This window comes from Chinchilla lanigera, unplaced genomic scaffold, assembly GCF_000276665.1.
Source record: "Chinchilla lanigera isolate Chin_1 unplaced genomic scaffold, ChiLan1.0 scaffold00059, whole genome shotgun sequence".
Taxonomy (NCBI): Eukaryota; Metazoa; Chordata; class Mammalia; order Rodentia; family Chinchillidae; genus Chinchilla; species Chinchilla lanigera.
In genome coordinates this window covers 3,481,033-3,502,597 of record NW_004955460.1, presented here as the reverse complement: position 1 = coordinate 3,502,597, position 21,565 = coordinate 3,481,033, and the positions used below count along the sequence as shown (strand labels likewise).

The window sequence follows — 21,565 nt, the reverse complement described above, 5'->3', positions numbered from 1 at the left end:
AGTGAATACCATCTCAGTGTGTAACTTTACACATAAATGTATGTGTGATCTACTCCAGTTCCCAGATTTTTTCTTATATTATTGACTGATACAAGTGAAATACATGTCTTGAATAGACTGAGCTATTATCTGCATGCTCTAAAATTCTAGAAGCACAGATAAACTGGGCATAAAAATTATGGCATAAATCAAGTATGGTTCTTTACCCACAGAATCAGTTGGATTCATATTTGCCCTCTAACTTCTAATAGTCTTCAATTTAAAATCTCTCAGGAATTAGGGATCAGCAACAGGGAAAAAGATGACCAAGAAGTGTTATTTTAAGACTGTCACAAGTTGAATGTTTCATAGAGAATGCTAGATAAACATGCCAGGACTTAGCCGCTGTCCCAAAGCCCTGTCATCAAAACAAAATTGTTTCCTCTTATGGTAATAGACCTTGGAAATAAGCCCACAAATTTAAAGAAGCAATGCTAGATAAGAAGAAAATTTATACTTAAAAAGATAAATAGTAGATGTTAGATAAAGTTTAGATAGCACTTATTATGAATGTTTATGATTTTTCTCATTTTCTGATGATCTTCCAAACCGCAAATAGTGCAATACAACAACTTTATTCTCTTTATTTGAACTGTAGTCCATTCATTCAAAAGAGTCAAAAGCATGAACTCTGAAGGATCAGGGATAGTGATAGAATGCCAGATGATGGAATCAGTGAAATCCCATTTGTAAAAAAACATAAAATCGCAAAAGTTTATTGAATGAAAAATCCAAGATAAAAAAACTTGACAAACAATAAAGAAAGGTAAGCTTGAGACATTCCTAGGTAAATGGATGCACCCTGAGACCATACTCTTAAATGAAATAAATCAGAGACACATGTAAATACTGCATCATTTCTCTGGTGTGAGATACCAGATGTGTAGATAAGGACCAAGGTGTATAACAGGTATTGTAAAATAGGAAGATGTTCAAATGGGGAGGCAAACAAGAGAGGGGAGAGAGGGAAAGGAAAGAAGGAAAAAGTAAAAAAAAATGAGAAAAGAAGGAAAAAATGGAAACAAAGCTTTTATAAATGGGGGGGTGTTGAAGGGAGGGTAGGAGAATGGGAAAATAAAAAGAGAGAAGTTATATCATGTACAGATACAAATTCTCTATGATGAATGTGATCATTATATATACCTAAAATGTACCAGTAAAGCGTGATTAGAAAAAAGAAAGTTTGGCAAACATACTTGGTTATAAAAGAGACTAGTATAATAACCCAGTTCAAAAATGGGCAAAGGATTTGCACAAACCCTTCTCCAAAGAAGATATGTGAATGGCTGACAGGTGTGTGAAAAGATGCTAAACAAAATTGGCCTTTTGAGAAGTGCAGATAAGTATGAGATACCACTTCACACCTGTGAGGATGGCTGTTACCAAAACTGGAAATAACAAGAGTTGGAGAGGATGTGGAGGAATTAGAATTCTTGTACGTTATGGATGGGAGTGTAAAATGATGCTGCCACTGTGGAAAGCAGCATTGAGATTTAAGCATAAGAACAACCATATGACCCAACAATTCCACTTCTGTGTCTATAACTAAAAGAGTTGAAAGTAAGGTCCTGATGAGGATTTCTACACTCTTATTCATAGCAACATTATTCAAAATAGCTAAAATGTAAAAGCTACCCAAGTAGCCACTGATGGGTGAACAAATAAGTAAAATGTGACATGTGCTTACAATGAAATATTCAGCTTTAAAAAGGAAGGAAATTCAAAGACATGCTACAACAGGGATGAAATTTGAAGACATTATGTTAATGAAATAGAGCAGTTATGAAAAGGCAAATCTTGCATGCTTCTACTTATATGACTGCTTAGGGTACTCAAATTTATACAGTCAGAAACAGTGGTGGTTGCCAAGTTGGATTTTTATTTTTATTTTTTTCCGGTACTGGGAATTGAACTCATGATCTTGCGCTTGCCAGGCAGATGCTGTGCCACTGAGATAAATCCCCAGCCTGGTTGCCAAGTTGGAAAAGAGAGGAGGATAGGAAATTATTATTTAATATGTACAGAATTTCACCTTTGGAAAATGAAAAAGTTATGGAATTTGATGTTGATGGTGGTAAATAGCAATGTGAATGTACTTAATCCATTGTCTATTTAAAGATGGCTAAAATGGCAAATTTTATTTTATATATATTTTAACTATAATTTTTAAAAATAGAAAAGAATAAATTATGAAGTGTACTACAGAAGAAATTCTGATAACTATGTTACAACCACAAGAAAATATTTCACTATGTGTTTGATAATGGTTTCCAAATGCAAATGTTTGAAAATAAATTGATACTTTTATGTATAAATTAAATACATTTTATTTCAAGGATCTTGTCTTATATTTCTTTTCAGTCTAATGGGATTAGCATAGGATGGTACATAGAGTTGTTATTCACTTATTAATATTTATTGACAAGTATCTCATGTTTTTGGGTCAAAGTCTCATTCTATACACTAATTTTATTTTTTTATTTTTTTTTTTTGTTTTTTTTCCAGTACTGGGAATTGAACTCATGACCTTGCACTTGCCAGGCAGGCGCTGTGCCTCTGAGCTAAATACCCAGCCCCCCATATACTAATTTTAAATCCTTAGATTCTTATTGCTATTCACCCTATTTTACCATTCTATGATAAGTATTTTATCATTTCTAACATTATCTAGGAAATTATCCAGGTATTGGGGAAACGGGATTTAAATTAGTATCTGTCTGTGCACAGGATCAATTACAATCTCAGCAATAGTGTTCAGTGTTTTTCTGCACTGTTCTTATGCATCTTTTACTTATTTGAATGGGATACTCTGTGCTTCTACCCTCATCATTTCTGGTCTGTTATTTGGATGAAAACTATTTGTTACATACATAAAACCAAGGAGATTACTAGACATAAGCTTTTTGGTCCATCACTGTCTACCTTCTGCAAGACAAACAGGCTTATGTGGAAACCACAGAACAGTGAACAATGTGGCCAGACACTTCTGAGATGAAGACAGAGCAGAAATAGCGGCAAGACACAGACAACCCTCAGATTATGCAATGTAAGAGTGGGGCATCACTATGCTCACGTGTATTTCTGTTTCCCACCTCTCCTGTCATCACTCTTTCAGCATTTCCTTAGATTTCTTGCAGTTCTCCAGTTTAATTTTCTAGAACAGAGGCCTTGAAGGACCATGTGCCAAATGTGACCAGCTGTCTGATTTTGAAACAGTTTTATTGTCACATAGTCATGTCCACTTGTTTACATTCATGTAGTTTATGGCTACTTTTGTGGTGCAACTGCAGAGTAGGGTAATTACAACAGAGATCCAAAACCTTGAAAAGAATGAAATATTTCCTCTCCCTTGTATTCTGCAAACTGTTTCAGGCTCCAGATCCAGAGCATTTGGTATTTGTGGCTCAAAGGCAATGACGATACAAGAGGATAGAGAGAAAAAGGTACTTTATTTGTATCCTGTTGAGCTTGTAAAGGATAGGCCCTGAAGATATTTAGGATTAACAATGCACTGTGAAGTAAAAGCCAGGAATCTGAGTTCTGTGCCCACATTCCACAGTGAAAATAATTACAGAAGTAGTAAGAAATGTTACCAGGAAAAGTTCATGTTTGATTTGGTTATATAAAAAAAATCACTTAGCATCTAAAATATCTTGAGTGCTTAGGTGCTGTTTTATTAATTTATTCTACTATTATGTCATATACATGATACATGGCATAATTTAACATAGGTGAAATTATGATATCAATATTAACTGCTTATAAGTTATGGAAAATATGCAACATAATTGAAACTTCTCAGTTTAGAATTATGAGACGTGTTATAGTGCTTTTGGTCTTGGGGAAGCCATTACAGTATTCAGAACCTAAATGTTTCATTTCTAAGGTGGGAATAAGTCTGCCCTGCTTTTCTTGTAGGCTGCTAGCAAGTCTGAGATGTAATTCATGAAAGTCTTTTAAAAATTGTAAATTAAGTCAGACACAGAAGGTTAAATACTGCATGGTTGCTCTTATATGAGAAACCCAAAGTATAAATAATTTTAAGAGCAAAGTAAAAGATAAATGATAGGAAACAGTGAGATAGACCTTAGGCAGAGGGGGAGGGAATCTAGAGTTGGAGGGAGAGGGGAAAGAAGGTTGAAGAAGGGGAAGTAAGAAGGATTAAAATGAAAAGAAAAACAATTAAAAGAAGATAAAATGGAAATGAAGCTGTGTAAATAGGGAGGGGAAGAGGGGTTGAAGGGAGGAGAGGGGATTGTGAGAAAATGGGGAACCAAAATATATCATGGACAGGCATAAATTCCTTATGATGCATATGATCATTATGTATATCTAAAATGTATCAATAAACTTAATTTTAAAAAGACACAAGAGGTACATGTTCCAAATCCTCACAATGAATATGTTTCATAAACATGTGCTAATAAGAAATTACAATTATAAATTATTCCATAGATATTTATGACATTATGTAATTAAGCATATTTCAGATTGAGCTGCATAACTTTTGTATAAAAGTAGTCACAACTAGATCCCCATTTTATGAGATGGCATAACAAGGGGTGAAGGCTTAGTAGACAGATGTGGGTTGAAGTCCTCATTCTATTTTTATTGTTCGTGTAGGTTTGTTCACGTTATTTAGTCTCTTGTAGCCTCTATTTTCTGAATATAAAATGGAGAAGGGAAGTTGGTGTCCCCCTCAATATTATCTGTAGTGTTAAGTTATAAGTGCAGACGAATATGGAAAAGTGATACAAGTTTAACATGCACTACTATTTTCAAGGCTTGAGTCTTTCCTTTTCCACATTTGGCTTCTACACATCCCCCAGCCCCAGCATGTACACAGCGTCACTCAATGTGGAGAGGATGCTGTTCTTGATTGACATTTTTTCAGGGGAGGTTTTGTTAATGAAGTATGTTAATGCTCAGGTTCAAGTGTTTCCCACATTCTCTGGTTCTGTGCTGCTTCTGTGCTCATTTTGTTGTATGATGTGTTAAGGTGCACATTTATTTTTGGTGTAATCTGAATAAATTATTTTTTAAAAATGGAGTCATTTTTCTTGACTTAGGAAAAAGAATTTATGAAAAAAGTACATACTAAAGTGATAGAATAGCTACCCATTTAAGAAATAATTATTGAGGTAGATGCTTAGATGCAGAAAAATGAAAAAAAGAACACATAAGCAGCCAACAGCCCCTGAGGAAGGAGACAACTCCTATAAAACCAAATGGTTATAGATGAGTTTAAGTAATCAGCAAGTGTATTATGGGAACAAAGATTAGGAACTGACTTACTGTGTAGTAGAAGTGGTGATGGAGTGCTAGCAAGTATTAACAGAGGAAATAATAGTGAAGATGTGTTGAACATGATCATCCTCCTCCCCACCCCAGGGAGAGAGTGGAGAGGAAAGGCATTTTGGACAGTGGGACTGGTTGGGCAAAGGGATTGAGGGACAACAACATGGTGTGTCCAAAAAGCAGAGGAGATTCTGTGTGGATAAAGTCAGTAGAAATGGTAGATGAGGTTTGAAAAGTAAATTGAGGCCACACAGGATTTTCTGTGCTATGTTTCTGAGCTTGATCTTTATTCTGTCACCAATAGGAAATTATCAAACATTTTCATCAGGGAAATGCACATCATCAATTCTACTTTAGCAAGACAAGTAACTACATATTGAGAACTGCATTTAATAAGGGGAGATTCTGGTAGCAACTTACATGTTATAGATCTATTAAATATTGTGGAGAGACAATGCCTCCAAACAAAGGAGAAACAGTGGAAATAGAAGGGGATTATTAAAAAATTTAACATATGAATTGACTAAAAGAAAAGAAAGAGACAGGAATTGAGATGACCTCAAACTAATAGTTTTGAGTTATTGGAAAATCTGGGAAAATGGAACATGAAAATAAGTTTCACATTGGGTATCATGGGAGGGGAGAATTTCAAGGAGAAGATAAAATCTTCAGACAAATACTGTGCAGAGGACATTTCTGACCTTGATCCCCATCTCCCCTTTTACAGGCTCTTGATTTAACACTTGTTAAATGTATTCATCCATCTAAACATACATGTATGCTTCCACCTCACCATTCATTCACCAATAAAGAAGTGTTGTATCTACTCAATGGCAAGTGTTATAATGTAATTGTTTATTTATGTATTTTTGACAGTACTGGGGGTTGAACCCAGGGTTCTTGCGTACAAGTGCTCTACCATTGAGCTATATCCCTACCTTATAATGTCATTGTTTAACAGACATCTCTCTTCCCTCAAGTGTGAAGTGATCACACAATAGGAATGTTACATCTTTTTAAAATTTGTATTCTCATCACTAACACTATTTGTATTCTCATCACTAACCTATAATATGATAGTTATTCAAGATATGTTTTTTGAGTTACTTATTGAGCCAAATGGGATATGGACAGGAACAGAAATAATTAAAAATTAAACAATTAAGACATTATTATTAACTCTGAGAGAACAGTTAAAAAATGCTGGCAGAGGAAGCCAAATTTGGAGGATGATTAGGGGTGAATGGGAGGTGTAAAAATAGAGAGCATGAGCAGTCTATTCTTCAAGAATTGTCTAGTGAAAGGAATGATGAGAGTTTGGATGGCACCTTCCCTGGAAGAAAGTGTGGAGAAGGTTTTGATAATACAGAAGGTCCCTGATTTCCAAGTTTGACTTACCAGTTTTTGACTTTACAGTGGTATGAAAGTGATACACATTCAATAGAAACTGAGCTTCTGATTTTGAATTTTGATCTGTTCTCAGATTAGCTACCTAGTTTCATGAGAGAGGATTGTATTATAGGTTGCCACCTGATTTGATGTTCTGTTGGGATGCAGGCAGTGGAGATGAGCTACAGTTTCTAGTCAACCACTGGATCAGGAGGCTAAGAAATAATAATGTAAAGTGTACTGTGTAGTTAAACTATGATATTAAGTAGATAAGGTATATTAAGTGCAGTTTTGACTTGTAATGTTTTCAACTAATGGTAAACGTATGAGGTTATAACACCATTGTAACTCATAGAACATGCATACCTCTATTTTGTTGAGTGCAGAAATTGTATCAGTATTATATGAAATTTTAAAAATGGTTAGTAGAGCGCTTAACTGTCTGTGGGTTCTTTCTAAGCCAACCTTTTACTTTGCTACAAGACAAGCAGATCACTTTGTTGCCCAGATGCCCTTTAAGTCTGGTGTCATGATTCAATCCTTAACAATGAGAAGTTAAGTCAAGTTACCTCGACTTTATACAGAAGATTGCTGTGATAAACAATCCCCAAATCTCAGTGACTTTATACGATAAAAGTTTGTTTCTTTCTGGTGTCATGGTCTAATGTAGGTGAGAGGGTGTTTGCTTCACACAATCATTCAATAATCCAGGCTTCTTAACCACTAGGAAAAAAAAAAGTGGTCCTCTTAGATGAAAACCAGGGAAGAAATGCAGGGTGAAGGGTTTAGTTAGGAAAGGCCTTGTGTATTTGAGCAAGAGTCTCAAAGAAGTGAGACTCAAAGTGAGACTCATAAGAACTGTGGGAGTCATATCTCAAAACATTTCAAAAAAGTTAGATTCTAAGCAGATGTTGAAAAGTTCTGAGGTCCTCAGGTAGACATGCACCTGATTTGTGTAAGAAATATTGAGTGATCAGTGTATCTGGAGCAGGAAAGTAGCAGATTAGGTTAGGTAGTTGGGGACCAGATTCTATGGATGTTGTACAGTTCAAAGAACTTTATCTTTATGTTTCATGAGATGGCCAGCCTGTGGAGTTCCCCTGCCCCCAACTGCTAGTGATTGAACCTAGTGGGCACTCTACCATTGAGCTATAACTCTATTACTTTTTAAAAATTTTATTTGGAGACACGGTCTCACTGAGTTACCCAGGCTGACTTCAAACTTGAAGTCCTCCTGCCTTTGCCTTCCGAGCAGCTGGGATTACAAGTGTGTGCTAGTCATGGTGCCCCACCTCCATGGGAGATTATGAACAATATTTTGGTTAGAAATGACAAAATTTATGTTAAATTACATGTGTAATATAAGAAAAGAAAGAAATCAAGAATGACTGAACAGTTGAAAGGATAAAGCATTAGGGTAGGCAAACTTTCTCTAATGAAAAATACTCCATCTCTCAGTGACTTAGTAATAGTTTTAGTTCTTTCTTATGTCACAGACAGCATGAGTTAGAGTGGGCTTTTTGTTATATATTCATTCCAGGACCTATGCCTTTTCATTTAGTGGCTCAGGCATTACCTAAACTGGTGGAATCTTCTATTGGATCCTCTGAAACAAGTTTTCAGATGATGAAATAGTGTGTATAGGATTATATGGTAGAAAGGAGGAGGATCAATCCAAATGGAAGCAAGATAAACAAAAAGAAATTGTCACCTAGGCACATTGTAGTGATAAAATGTTCTCAATGATAAATTAATCAGAAATTTGACAATTCTAAAGCTATAGGCCCTAAGTTATATGCTCTCCTTCTATATAAAATGTTCCAAAATTACATGGAGAAACACATACATTTACAATTATAGTTGAAGATTTTAATTCATGTTTTTAGTAATTGATGAGACAAACAGACCAAAAAAATCATTACTGATATGGAAGACTGGGTAATATAATTAATAATCTTGTTCTATTGTAGGGAGAACTTCAACATTTTAGCTTTATTTTCTTTTTTATTTTTTCAGGTTTATTGTGGTACAATTGACAAAAGTGGATATATTTAATTGTAGAGGTGAAGTAGCCTTCTCAGTGCCTCATATCAGGGAGTGTGTGATGTCAACATAACTTATCACTGATGATGTTGACTTTGATTTCTTGGTTAGGATGGTATCTTTTAGGTTTTTCCACCATAAATTTACTACTTTTTCTTTTCTATACTATATTTTTGAGAAGCAGACCTTTAAATTCAGCCTAATCTTGAGTAAGACGGAATAAGCCCTAACTCCTGGAGGGAGAATCTACATAGATTTGTATTATTTATAATTATTCTGAAAGAAAAATTTGTTTCTTCTTTCCCACTTATTTATTTATTCAGTCATTCATTTACATCTGTATGGACCCATGTATATTTCTGTATTTTGTTGTTAAAATTTCTCCAGGTTTGGCAACTGATTGCTCTTTCAGAATGCCTTCTGTGACTTTCTGACATACTTTCAATCCTCCTTCCTTCCTCTTCTCCCTAAAAATTGAGTGCGGGTGTAGATACACAAACACCTTGCAAGAAAACCTGCAAGGTATGGCTGGATAAATTTGCTAATGAAAGTATCTCAATTGTTTAGTACTATTTTCACATAAGAAAGAAAAAATCATTTCAGGGAAGTCAGGAGATTTGAGGTCCTTGTAAAGGTTTTTTCTGGCAGAGTGTTCTTTTCCTGTATGTCCCTTTGGACGTCACTATTCTCTTCCCTCCACACCAAGTACAGTATTAGACTCTGTCTGAATTCAGCAGGATTCTGTTGTGTTAGGGCTTGTAGTTTCTTTCACGGCTGATGCTCTGATTAAGCTAGGGCCACATGCCCCTCCTCTGTCAACCCCTGCCATAAATTGTTTCTAGAATTATTCTTGTCCTATCCCTGCTTACAGTGGTTTTCCTTAGGTATGGAAACATCCCAGCATATTGTGCACTTCTATAAGTCCTCATCTGCTTTCTCCTCTGTAGCTCCTGGGAACTTTGGTGTAGAAACAGGAAAGTGGGTGGGGCAGCTGGATGAAGCAAATTCTGCTTCTTCCTGGAAAGTTGTTGGTTGCTCATTAACACACAGTTTAGGGATTCTAGAATTAATGGCTATATGAGGGTACACTTGGAGAACCTTGTACTTGTGGAGAAAGACATTTGGTTACTTGCCATGTGACAATTCTTTGGAAAAAGAACAAGCTTGAAAAACTGTCAGTCATGTCTCTTGAGTTGGTTGTGCATAGTTGAAGAGTTCTATTCTTTTTTTTTTTAACATAAAAATCCAACTTTATTGAACATAGGAATAAGTGGATTTTCAAATTAATTATTTTTACTTTAGGGTTATTAGTTTTGAAGCTATCTGATCCATGGTAGAACTTACTAAATGGTACTATATGAAGATGTTTTTATATTACTATGTCTATATTCCTAAACAAATATATTTAAATCTAGCTAGAAACATTTGTGATTGGATTAGTGCATGGTAATCCCTGCTATCTGCACTGCTCAAGCTGGCAATAGGAGATCATCCACTCTACAGCAAATCTGAAGCACAAGCACAAATTTGAATTTTATACAAAAATTCAGTTTTACTCTTATTTTTACATTAGTGGGAGCTGACATCTGTAACTTACAGGCAAGCATATACTATTGTTTTCTACCACCTAGCTGAACAAAAATATACGTGACATATTGTTTTGGTTAAGCAAGACTTGCTTTTTGTATTTCAATGAGAATACCATGTGACCCTCTTGTGAACAAAATGATCAGGGAACTAATGGAACCATCTTTGGAGGAATTACTTAATATGCATATCTTATTTAAATAAATCCTCCAGTAAGAAATGGAGAAGTCACTGCCTTTACTTTGAAGGCTTTGTAGCTATCTGTCAAATTTCTATATGCAGCTCACCAACATTCCCTTATTGGAAATATCGGTATTTCTGTATCATAGTTCTCAAAAGGACTTGAAAGTCTCAAAATTCTGTATCTCCTTTGGCTTGCTTCTCTCTTGATTCCACCCAGGCTTTATTAATGGTTCGCTTCATATCATCATCTCCATTTTCATAAATTTTCTTTAGAACACTCATTAATCCCTCACTAGGATCTGTCTCAGCATCGTAGGATGGCTTTTCTTTTTCTTTGCATTCTTTTTCAACCTGAGTTAAGTACTCCCACTGAGTGTTTTCTGCTTTCTTTCTACACAAGAGAAGAACTGTATCAGTCTTGGTTTTTTTTTGAACTGCCTTCCACCAAGATGGGTTTCAAGAGATTGTTCACAATCATAGAGTAACTCTTCCCATTTAGATTCTCTACCAAAAGATCGAATGACCTCTCTGTGAAACGCACCTGCACGTTCTCAGCAGGAACTTGAACTCCAGTTAAGGCAGTGCAGATTTTCACAAACTTATCTGACCGATCCCATGCATAATTACTGATCTTCACTGTGTATCCTGTTGTGATGGGAGCAACCACAGCAGCTGGTTTTTCATTGTCAAGAAGTTCTGGTTTCTGCTGTGATTTGTGTTGCACCTTATTCTTTATTTCTGTTTCAATCTTGGATTTTTCAGCTGTCAGGGTATCACGTACTCTCTTCCTAGTGGCCTTTTCTAGCAACGCCTTTACCTTTTCTAGATCATTCTGCAACTCCTCCAAAGCCGAAGCCATGGTCTGGTGGGGTCGGGCCGAAAGCCTGGGCTGCAGGCATGCATGAAAAGTCAGGAACCGCCGGGTCCGGCGGGCTCCCCGCTAGCGTGGGCCTCACCAGCGTGAGCTGCGGGCCGGCCTCAAAGAGTTCTATTCTAAGAGGATAATTGATCCAATTTAAAATAAAAGGATTAAAGGCAGGAAGTGTCTCTGTAAAATGATGTTGCTCTTTGGGGAAATATGTGCATGTAATCCTTTGTAGTAGTACTGTTTCTGTTAAGGAACAGAGAAAGCCTTACTTCCAGGTCTCCAAAAGAATTTAAAAAACCTCAAAAAACAAACAAGGGGGATTGTAATTTAGTATCATCATGACGAGTTGTAAACGTCAGATGACCTTGTCTCTCTGGTTCTTTTTGGGAGGTAGTGATCAGGCTATATCCATGCAGATTGTGAGTGAAGCTCTTTGCACCAGGTGCGCCAGTGATGATGGTAGGGTGATAGCTGTTGTTTACATGTTTAAAATGAGCATTAAGCTTAGTATGGTCACGCATGGCTATGATACCAGCACTTGGGAGGCTGAGGCAGGAGGACTGCCACAAGTTTGAGGCCAGCTGGGGCTATGTAGTGAGTTCAAGGCCAGCCTGAACTGTACAACAAGACCCTGTCTATAAATAAATAAAGAAAAAAAAGAAAGGGCATTGAACAGACAAAATAAAATAACATAAACCTCTTAATGAGCAAAATACTAAACAAACCAGTGCAGATAATGTGTTAGACATTAAGAGACTTTATTGCAAATTCCTTTGAATCATTTTTCCTTAAAATTCTAAATATTTTGTTTACTGCCTTAAAAAATTGTTACTTAATTAGGACTTGTTAAATATAAGGAAGTCTACAGTACTCGCTGGTTAGTTTTTCTTAATACAGGAGCATATGGGGAAAAAAAGCTTTATTTTTCTAGTTAATTTGAAGGTAGCTTGTACCATTTTGAGTCAGAATAGGATACTTATGGCTTATCGTTTGAGAATATGCTTCTTGATTCTTTGCATCGGTGATGTTTTTAGTGAAAATTCTCCACTAAATATAGTATGTGATGCTATTGTCCCTTTAACTTTTTCTTCTCTTTGGCTAGCTTTGATCTTTATCGCATTTCTCTGTATGTGTTTTCTTTTTGGTACTGGGAACTGAACTCAAGACCCTGCACTTTCTAGGCAGGTGCTTGTGCCAGTGAGCTATATCCCCAGCCCTTCTGTAGGTGTTTTGGTGGGCTATTGAGAAGCAGTACATTGGCATAGCTGTCTGCTGCCATGTTAACCCAGGAGTTAGCAGAACTGCTTTTGATGCAATCTCTTGATAGTCCATCTGGTGATAGCAATATTCCCAGAGTGTTCCAGCAATTTATTTGCATCTGGTGAAAAGTTAGCATTAATTCAAAACATAAACCTGGCTTTGGAACTTGAGTGTGTCAAGAGGAAAGCTGGTATTGGTTCATGACTTTGTGATAAGTCTGTTAGCAAGTATTTTCAGGCCATGAGACCATCAGGCCAAGTGATAGTCCCCGAGTGCTGACGGAGGAAGCACCACTTAATCTAAGTTGCATGTGGAGATGAAAAACATCTGAAAAACTAATCATTTCATGGAGCCCATTTAACTTTGGGCTGCACTCAAAACTGTTCTTCACGTAGTGGCTTTACAACATACTGAGGGGATCTTTATATTTTTGACACAATTTCATAACTGGGTAGATGGATGAATTCATCTTCTAAAACATAATACCAGCCTTAGTTTCTTGTTTTAGTGTTATGAATTCTAAGTTGTTTATTTTTGAGTTCAGCACAGAGAATTGCCGCACCTGTGCTGAGTCCCTCCACACTGGATGGAGCGGAGTTTCAGTATCATCTTCCTTTACTATTGTTTGAATTGTTGAGAGAGAACAGCTCTACACGGTAAGTTTAATGAAATGAAAGCACATTTTCTTCACCGGTGCTGAAATAACAAACCAATTTTGTTTTGGTGTCTTAGAGTCCATCTTTCCACCATTTGTTGAGATACAAAATATATGAGTATGGTTAGGTCTCCACTTGATATTTATCATACACTTAGCAAAAAATAAAACAAAAACAAAAAAGAAAAGGCAGTTTTCACTTAAAGTGGAAATACACTTTGCATTTGTTATTACCAGGGGTCTAATTGTAGAATAAACGATGCATTATTTTTTTTTTCTTTCAAAAAGCCATTATTGCTTTCAGAATTAATTGTAAGAGGCCCTCGCCCACTGCGCCGCCTCCTTCTGTGGCTCCTGGTGCTGCTTATATGCTGTTTCGGTGGGGACCTGGTACTTCTTTTGTGATGCAGCTGCTGTGAACACTCCCGTGCTCCCTGTGGCCGAGAAAAGCCACAGAAGGAGTCAAGACTGAGAACAACTATCATATTAATTTGAGGGTGGCAGGGAAGGATGGTTCTGTGGTGCAGTTTAAGATTCAGAGGCGGGCAGGGGAGATAGCTCAGTGGCATAGCACCTACCTGGCAAGCACAAGGTCCTGAGTTCAATTCCTGGCACCAAAAAAAAAAAAAAAAATATTAACAGGCATACAATGCTTAGTAAACTAATAAAAAGCCTATTGTGAATGACAGGGTTTGTCAATGAGGTGGATCAGATTCTGATCTGATGGATAGCCAATCAATGAAACAGACACACCTGCACAGTTGGAAATGGAGGGTGAAGAGAAAATTGATGTAGGTGTTCCAGCAGCAGACAGGAGGTGCCTACTAAAAAGGGAACCTGCGACAACTCTACTCCAGAACTCTTCTTACAGGCCAAGAATACATTCTCAATTAGAAGACAACAATTTGGTTCCACCACATCCTGACTACTACCGCATAGTCTCCTCTATTCTTTCATTTACCCTTTCCCTATTCCTTTATTGTACATAAAGTATCTGGTGGATGTGCACAATAAATGGCCAACAATATGTTTTGATTGATGTTAAATGGAGGTGGGATGGGCAACTGCTGGTTCTGTGAAAATAATCCCCTTTCTCCATTAGTGGCCTGCTCATCAGCTCTTATCTTTATATTCCAGTAAGTTATTTTGCTCTCACTGTTTTAACACAAAGGACAAAACATAAAAATCCTTGCATACCTTGTTTGATTGGAGAATTTTAATGTTTTTCATGTGTTACTGTAAAACTAAGGACAATTTTATAACTTTTTTGTACATAGCTGTTACATGTAGGGTGATCTGTCTTTAAGTAGGAGTAAGTTACTCAAAAAAAAAGAATCCTAGATAGTTTTCCCTTTAAGTCAAGTGTCTTGTTGTTTAAATAAACTTCTCGTTTAAAAAAAATAGATTAATCAAAAAAGGCACAAGTGGCCATTTTAAAAAAAGCTTTGAAAATAAAAGAACATAAAAAAGAAAATCATTATGAGTTATAATGCTGCCATCCTGGGATGACTGCTTAATATTTTGGTGTAATTCCATAGTTATTTTTTAATATAGAAACTTTTAATCAAATGCACATAGCTTCAATAGAAATACTTCTATAGAACTTACAATGTCCAGCCACAGGAAAAGGCCTTTGAAGGGACCTTGAGAGGATTTTGTTTTTATTCCTTGGAGCTTAGTAATAAGTGGTTTGATATCGGATTCATGTGTGAGATATTTGGAGAGGTGGGGAATATCTGGAGGGTTATAGGTAGGGAAGCCTCTATCATCTGGCCCATATTACCTGTGGATCACAGTGAGGAAGAGAAAAACATTGTGTGCTTGGTGTTGGTCCTGTCCTGTTGGACAGAAGGAAGCTGGTGTGTAGTGATGATGCCTAGGGCTGAGAAAGTATTTATGAAAGAGATAGACTCACTAGTGTAGAAATCCCACATGATAGAACTCTCCAGTGATAGGGTGAGGAAGGTCTTTGAAAAAAAACACTCTGTGTAGGGCATTAGTTTTCTTTTCTGAAGTTTGCTTTATACGGTCCAAGACTTGGTAATGTGTACTATTTTGGTGCAGCTCTGTTGATACTGATATTATTTGGGACAATATTGGTATTTTGTCACCTGTCCCAATAATGTCTTTTACATAAGAAAATGGAAAATTTGCATTGCATTTACTTTGCATGTCTTTAGCCTCCTTAAATCTGGAGTTTTCTTTGTAGCTCATGGCATTGGCATTTTTGGAGTGCAAGTCAATATTTAGTAGAATGTTCCCATTTGGATTTCTGTCACGTTTCCTTATAAATAGATTTAATACATGTCACAGTCACACTTCAGAAAGTGATACTGAGTTTTCTGTAGTGTGTCATGTTAGGAGGAAAATGCTTCGATTATTCCCATTATAACTTTGATCACTGGACAAAAGATGTGCCTGCCCAATTTCTCCACCATAGCTACCATTGTACCCTGTTAGTTAAGGCTATCTTGTGAGGATGTACATTGAGACTGTGTAACTATTCTGGGACTCCTCAGACTTTCACCTACCAGTCCTGTTACATACTATTGATTCATGCCTGAGTTTACTATTACTATGATATTGGTAAATAGTTGCTTTCTAATTCCATTATTCTTTCTATATTTGTCAGGTGGCTCTCTACTACAAGGAAGAGCTTTCCCTTTTCCTTTATTTACTTATATCAGTGTGGGCTCATATTTTATTCAGTAGGTTTTAATGTGTAATTGTCATTATTTTAATATTTTGTTTTACTCATGCTTTCATGTTGTTTGAATATTTTATTTTTTAAAATTTTATTGATACATTTTAGATATACATAATGATCACATTCATCATAGGGAATCTGCACATGTACATAATATATCTTGATCTTTTTTTTGCCCAATCCCTTCCCCTCCCTTCAACCCCTGCTCCATGGCTTATTTACCAAATTTTTGTTTCCATCTTTTCCTTCTATTCCCTTTATCTTTTTTCTCTTCCTTCTTTTCCCCTTTCCCTTCCTTGTTCCTCTTCCCATTTGAACATTTTCTTTCCATATCTCAGTATCTATTATGCAGCCCAAATCCCCATCAGCGGATGAGTGGCTAAAGATGTGATATTTTTATACAATGCAGTACTACTCTGCTATAAAGAAAGATAAACTTCAGACATTTCTAGGTAAATGGATGCACCTTGAGACCATACTCTTAAGTGAAATAAATTAGACACACATGTCTAAATATTGTATTGTTTCTCTGGTGTGAGAAAGTGGAAGTACAAAGAAGGCTCATTATTTATTTTTTTTAATGCTCAGTTTTCCAAATTTGGCTCATTGGAGAATCTTTAAGATGGCTCTTATATTCTTTTGCTCTATCTTTATTAGTTGTTGAATACACTTTTTATAATTTTGGCTCAAGATATTCTAAGTTTACCTTGTTGTATTTTTTGCCTCATGCCCCAGTTCTGAAATCAACCATTTTCTCCAAGGAGACCTGGCTCAATTGAATGGAGAACAGTATATATATATATTTATTTATTTATCTATTTGTACTGGGAATCGAACTCATGACCTCAGGCTTGCCAGGCCAGTGCTTATGCCACTGAGCTATATCCCCGGCCCTTAGTGGAGAACAGTATTTAAAAACCAAGATCTGAGCAGTAAATATGCTTATATTGTAATTTTAAGCTTTGTAAACCTTCATCTGTTTATTCTTTTTTGTTTGTTTTTGAGGTATGGTCTCACTGTGTAGTTCAGGTTGGCCTTGAAATAACTATGTTGCCCAGGCTGGCCTTAAACTTGCAGTGATTTTCCTGCCTTGGCCTCCCAAGTGCTGGGATTATAGGCATGCATCACCATACTCCGTTTTTGGTCAGTTATTCTATGAATGATTATTTTCACCAAAGCCATTACATGTCATATGTGCCACTCCATACTGTTTCTCCTGATTGCATACTATTGCTCTGCTTTGGGATTTAGTGTTGCTGAAAGTATTGTTGCTTTTTTTTCTTCCACTACCAAGGATTGAACCTACAACCTTTGCACTGGTGCTGCATCCTGAGCTGTTTTCATTTTGACACAGACACTCACTAAGTTGCCCAAGTTGGTCTATTACACATTCAGGAGGCATTACATACCCCAAAGTCTTCACTTTTGAATAAGCATTAATTGCTTTTAACTTTGGGTTTTGTTTGATATCTTCCTTACTTGGATTACTTTTAGTCTTTTGTCTCATTTACTTCTATTAAGTAAAGATATAGACTATATTTAATTGAGTGTTTTCCTTTTGGCAGTGGAACAAGGCTAAGGGTGATTCTTGTTAAGTTGTTACTCATTTGGATTATCCATTTATCTGGATTTGATTTGAGATAATGTTTAGTCTTGGTTTGCAATGAGGTCTGTACTGAACATTTTTGTGTTCTTTGCCTAAAATACTCTTTCACAGGCTGACGTAGTGCTGCTATTTGGAGTGTGGGAATCCAGCTATAGGGAATTAGTTTTATGTGAGAGTCTGGCTGCATTTTTATTTTCTTTTCTACTTGAAGAGTTTGTTTTACATTCTGTCACTTAAGATTTGATTTTCCCCCTGAACATGAAAAATAAATCACAATGGTAATTGTATTCATTCCTTAATGATTTTATGCATCTGTCAGAATGTGAGCTGTGTTCATCTTATAGAAAATGTTGATGCATGAGATATAGTGCTAACTGCTGATGTAGTTCCTTTAGATCTCATGAAAATATATTTTAATTCTTAATTCAAGCAAAAATTCTAGTATTTGCTTTCATCCTATCAGTATGGTTTATAAGTTTTTTCCTTCCTACTTGAATAAGTCTTCTAGGAATTACCATAGTCTGTGTATGTGGATGCTTGTATGTAGCTGTGAGAGTGTTGAAGGTTAACTGTTCACACAATTCATTGGCATGTCCTCAGAACATCTAAGATTGTAGAATCTATTTTGATAATGACAATCTTGAAAACATTTTTTTCCATAAAAATACTATATACGTTATAGGCAAGACAGTTGATACTTGGTTACCCTTGACTCCTATCAATTCTGTGAAAGTATTTATTTGGATAGTTTATGTGGAGAATAATATTAGGGTATATGGAATAGTATAAAATACAAAATTATGCACCAGTCAGAAGACAAGTGTTTATTAAGTTCTTACTGACCACCTGATTTTAGTTTTCTAATGGAGAAAAATGAGATATGTGCATATGAAACAACTGTTAAACAAAACATACTATTAATATTTTATTTATTTTCATGTATGTATTTATTTTTTGAGATAAGGTGTCACTATGTAGTGCAGGCTGGTACTGAACTCACTGTGTAGCCAAGGTGGCCTCAAACTTGCTGTGATCCTCCTGTCTCAACCTCCACAGTGCTGAGAATGTAGACATATGCCACCTACCATTTTTTATATATTAGGATAACTGAATTGAATGCAGCAAAACCAAAATGGTAATTTTGTAGTAAAGACTGATACAAGGGTAAAGTGTTTTTGGTTCAGTATGTTTTTGCTATATCACAAGAATACTGTTTAACCTACAAAATTTATTTTTGTGTTCTGACTGGGAACATATGATTACTAGTATGATATTTCAGATGTTTTAAATGCTTTGTAATTAATCAACCAATTTTGCTGCCTGTCTGTGATAGAGATTTAGGGTCTAATTTCATAGGTTTCTGGGGTTACAAACCACATTAATCATATTTTGGGGCTTTGAATACTGTCTGAATTGTTGATTCTATTAATAACGGTTTTGGTTTTTAAACATGTGAACTGTTGATGCTCACTGAAATATTTTCTAAAACATTATTCATAGCAATGACTGTCAGCAGCTCAATAACTGCATATATAACCAAATGTTGTGGCCTTGAGCACTTAGTTTCTCAAAATCTCCCTTTTCTCAATGGTAATTAAAACAGGACAGTGCAATTTACTTCATGTATGTCATGTATTACTTAAATGAAACATGAAGAATGAATATAGTTCCTGGAGACAGCAAGTGGTCTGTTCATGCTGGCTGTTACAATAACTATAAATTATCTCTGTTATTTGACCTTTTGGAGTCCTTGAGTTAGGTTTTTTTTTGGATGGGCTTGTAGGTTTGCCTCACTGATATCTTGATGAGGTTAGTTTGTAATCTTGCATGTAGAAAGGTACACATTTTGCAAATTAGAAATACTGTATCTGTGCTTCAAGAGGAAGAGAAAAAGGCCCAAAACCAAGTGACTTATAGCTGTAAGAATCTAAATCATTGTGCATAAGACAGAATGATAAACACTATTAAACTGATGATATAATTGTGGAAAAACTTCATTCAAAGTAATAGGAAGCTTTCCTTTTATAATATCAGTAGAAAAAATTGTATGCAAATCCATAAATAAGAGTGTGAAACTTTGGCCTATTTGCTGAATATGGTTCATTGAGTTCTCATAGTGGAAGAGAGATATAATAAGGGGAATGTCCATAACACAAAGGAAAAAAACCAAAAATGATGAAACAAAATAAAACCCAAAAACATTTTTAGAAGACTGGCTCTTGAATTTGTTTCTGAAATAATCTTCTAAAGTAGAGATTGGCTAAGGATCTTCAGAGTATGAACTCTTTTGTTCTGATGAAGGCAAACTGCATTGGGAAACTAAAACTTGAATTCTAGTTTTGGTGCTGATTGGCTTTCTGAGTTTGGACAAGGCATTTTACTGCTGAGAACCTCAGTTTTCTCATATGTAAAGTGAAAGTTTTTGCTACAAACCCATTCAGCTATAATATTCCTTGGTGTATTTTTAGATATATGAAAGGAAATTTACATATCATATAAAAATTTTTTTAAAAGTTTTATTGGTACATTTCAAATATACATAATGATAACGTTCAACATAGGGAATTTGTACCTGAACCTGATAGGGCATTTACTTGTACACAATATATCCTCCTTTTTTCCCATCTCCCTCCCCTCCCTTCAATTCCTCTTCCCCATCTTATTTACAAAAGCTTTGTTTCCATTTTTTTCCTATTTTCTTTTTTTCTCTTGTCCTTTCCCCCTCCATCCTCCATTTTGCCCTTTCCCATTTGAACATTTCCTTCCCATTTTCCAATATATATGGTACATTTTGTCCTTATTTACACTTCTGGTTTCTCACACCAGAGAAACAATACATTATTTAAACGTGTGTCTGTTTTATTTCACTTGAGTATGGTCTCAAGGTGCATACATTTACCTAAAAAGATCTCAAGCTTATCCCTTTTTTTGATAGAGTAGTAATCCATTATTTATTTAAAAGACACATTTTCTTTATCCATTCATTGGTTGATGGGCATTAGGGCTCTTTCCAAGGCTTAGCTATTACAAATTGTCCTGCTATAAACATGGGCGTGCATATATCGCTGTGGTATCATGCTTTTAATTCTTTTAGTAAGCTACCAAGAAGTGGTCAAAAATATATTTGACCAAGCTAGGTCAAATATAACCTCTAGTCCTAGTTTTTGGAATAATCTCCACATTGACTTCCACAATGGTTGCACCAGTCTACATTTCCTCCAACAATGGATAAGGGTTCCTTTTTCCTCACACCCCTGCCAACATTTATTATTGATTGATTTCTTCATAGCCATTATTGCTGGGGTGAGACAGAATCTCAGCATTTTTTCACTTGCGTCTCTTGAATGACAAGTGATGTTGAACATTTTTTTCATATATTTATTTGTTGTTGTGATTTCATATTTTTCATTCCTAATTGCATGGATTTGAGTCTTTTCTTTCATTTTTTTGGATAAGATTGGCTAAGAGTTTGTTAATTTTATTTAATCTTTCAAAGAACAACTCTTTGATTCATTGAGTCTTTGTCTTATTTTCTTAGTCTCAATGTATTAATTTGTGCTATGATCTTTATAATCTCCTCCCTTGTTTGAACTTTGGCTTGAGTTGCTTTTCCTTTTCTGGAAGCTTGAGTTTCAACATTAGGTTAGTTGAGCTTGCTCTGCTTTTCCAAGAGGGGATTTTACCACGTAAATTTCCCTTGTAGAGTTGCTTTCATTGTGTCACTTAAGTCCTGGTATGTTTTATTGGCATTATCATTTGCTTGTAGAAACTCTAATTTCTTCTTTAATTTCATCTGTGACCCATTGGTTGTTCAGGAGATGGTTATTTAATTTCTATGTTTATGAAGTTTGTGTGGTTTCTTTTGCCATTGATTTCCAATTTCATTGCACTATGGTCTAATAATATGCATGGGATAAATTCAGTTCCTTG

At 35.7% G+C, this 21,565-nt stretch overlaps 1 protein-coding gene and 1 pseudogene across 5 annotated transcripts in view; one reads left to right on the top strand and one right to left on the bottom strand.

The window, feature by feature from the left end:
• The window catches only part of Sugct (succinyl-CoA:glutarate-CoA transferase), a 693,160-nt gene that overhangs the window by 57,028 nt on the left and 614,567 nt on the right, over positions 1 to 21,565 (top strand). The window lies entirely within an intron of this gene.
• LOC102016789 lies at positions 10,708 to 11,408 on the bottom strand (annotated as a pseudogene).